Source organism: Pollachius pollachius, assembly GCF_949987615.1.
Source record: "Pollachius pollachius genome assembly, contig: scaffold_60, whole genome shotgun sequence".
NCBI lineage: Eukaryota > Metazoa > Chordata > Actinopteri > Gadiformes > Gadidae > Pollachius > Pollachius pollachius.
Window position 1 is genome coordinate 152528 of NW_027641286.1, and position 2917 is coordinate 155444.

The window sequence follows — 2917 nt, forward strand, 5'->3', positions numbered from 1 at the left end:
TCAATGGTGACACTTCCAACTTCCAACTTCCAATTCCACACATGTTCAATGGTGACACTTCCAACTTCCAACTTCCAAATCCACACATGTTCAATGGTGACACTTCCAACTTCCAAATCCACACATGTTCAATGGTGACACTTCCAACTTCCAAATGTACACATGTTCAATAGTGGCACTTCCAACTTCCACCTTCCAAATCCACACATGTTCAATGGTGACACTTCCAACTTCCAAATCTACACATGTTCAATGGTGACACTTCCAACTTCCAACTTCCAAATCCACACATGTTCAATGGTGACACTTCCAACTTCCAAATGTACACATGTTCAATGTTGACACTTCCAACTTCCAACTTCCAAATCCACATATGTTCAATGGTGACACTTCCAACTTCCAACTTCCAAATCCACACATGTTCAATGGTGACACTTCCAACTTCCAAATCCACACATGTTCAATGGTGACACTTCCAACTTCCAAATCCACACATGTTCAATGGTGACACTTCCAACTTCCAAATCTACACATGTTCAATGGTGACACTGGCAAATTAAAACTTCCAACTTCCAAATCCACACATGTTCAATGGTGACACTTCCAACTTCCAACTTCCAAATCCACACATGTTCAATGGTGACACTTCCAACTTCCAAATCTACACATGTTCAATGGTGACACTTCCAACTTCCAACTTCCAAATCCACACATGTTCAATGGTGACACTTCCAACTTCCAACTTCCAAATGTACACATGTTCAATGTTGACACTTCCAACTTCCAAATCCACAAATGTTCAATGGTGACACTTCCAACTTCCGACTTCCAATTCCACAAATGTTCAATGGTGACACTTCCAACTTCCAAATCCACACATGTTCAATGGTGACACTTCCAACTTCCAAATCTACACATGTTCAATGGTGACACTGGCAAATTAAAACTTCCAACTTCCAAATCCACACATGTTCAATGGTGACACTTCCAACTTCCAAATCTACACATGTTCAATGGTGACACTTCCAACTTCCAAATCCACACATGTTCAATGGTGACACTTCCAACTTCCAACTTCCAAATGTACACATGTTCAATGTTGACACTTCCAACTTCCAACTTCCAAATCCACACATGTTCAATGGTGACACTTCCAACTCCAACTTCCAATTCCACAAATGTTCAATGGTGACACTTCCAACTTCCAAATCCACACATGTTCAATGGTGACACTTCCAACTTCCAACTTCCAAATCCACACATGTTCAATGGTGACACTTCCAACTTCCAACTTCCAAATCTACACATGTTCAATGGTGACACTTCCAACTTCCAAATCCACACATGTTCAATGGTGACACTTCCAACTTCCAACTTCCAAATGTAGACATGTTCAATGGTGACACTGACAAATTACAACTTCCAAATCCACACATTTTCAATGGTGACACTTCCAACTTCCAACTTCCAAATCCGCACATGTTCAATGGTGACACTTCCAACTTCCAACTTCCAAATCCACACATGTTCAATGGTGACACTTCCAACTTCCAAATCTGCACATGTTCAATAGTGGCACTTCCAACTTCCACCTTCCAAATCCACACATGTTCAATGGTGACACTTCCAACTTCCAACTTCTAAATCCACACATGTTCAATGGTGACCCTTCCAACTTCCAACTTCCAAATCTACACCTGTTCAATGGTGACACTTCTAACTTCCAACTTCCAAATCTCCACATGTTCAATGGTGACACTTCCAACTTCCAACTTCCAAATCTCCACATGTTCAATGGTGACACTTCCAACTTCCAAATCCACACATGTTCAATGGTGACACTTCCAACTTCCAACTTCCAAATCCACACATGTTCAATGGTGACACTTCCAACTTCAAATCCACACATGTTCAATGGTGACACTTCCAACTTCCAAATCCACACATGTTCAATGGTGATACTTCCAAATCTACACATTTTCAATGGTGACACTTCCAACTTCCAACTCCACACATGTTCAATGGTGACACTTCCAACTTCCAAATCCACACATGTTCAATGGTGATACTTCCAACTTCCAAATCTACACATGTTCAATTTTGACACTTCCAACTTCCAACTTCCAAATCCACACATGTTCAATGGTGACACTTCCAACTTCCAAATGTACACATGTTCAATGTTGACACTTCCAACTTCCAACTTCCAAATCCACACATGTTCAATGGTGACACTTCCAACTTCCAACTTCCAATTCCACAAATGTTCAATGGTGACACTTCCAACTTCCAACTTCCAAATCCACACATGTTCAATGGTGACATTTCCAACTTCCAACTTCCAAATCTACACATGTTCAATGGTGACACTGGCAAATTAAAACTTCCAACTTCCAAATCCACACATGTTCAATGGTGACACTTCCAACTTCCAACTTCCAAATCCACACATGTTCAATGGTGACACTTCCAACTTCCAAATCTACACATGTTAAATGGTGACACTTCCAACTTCCAAATCCACACATGTTCAATGGTGACACTTCCAACTTCCAAATGTACACATGTTCAATGTTGACACTTCCAACTTCCAACTTCCAAATCCACATATGTTCAATGGTGACACTTCCAACTTCCAACTTCCAATTCCACAAATGTTCAATGGTGACACTTCCAACTTCCAACTTCCAAATCCACACATGTTCAATGGTGACACTTCCAACTTCCAACTTCCAAATCCACACATGTTCAATGGTGACACTTCCAACTTCCAAATCCACAAATGTTCAATGGTGACACTTCCAACTTCCAACTTCCAAATCCACACATGTTCAATGGTGACACTTCTAACTTCCAACTTCCAAATCTACACATGTTCAATGGTGACACTGACAAATTACAACTTCCAAATCCGCAC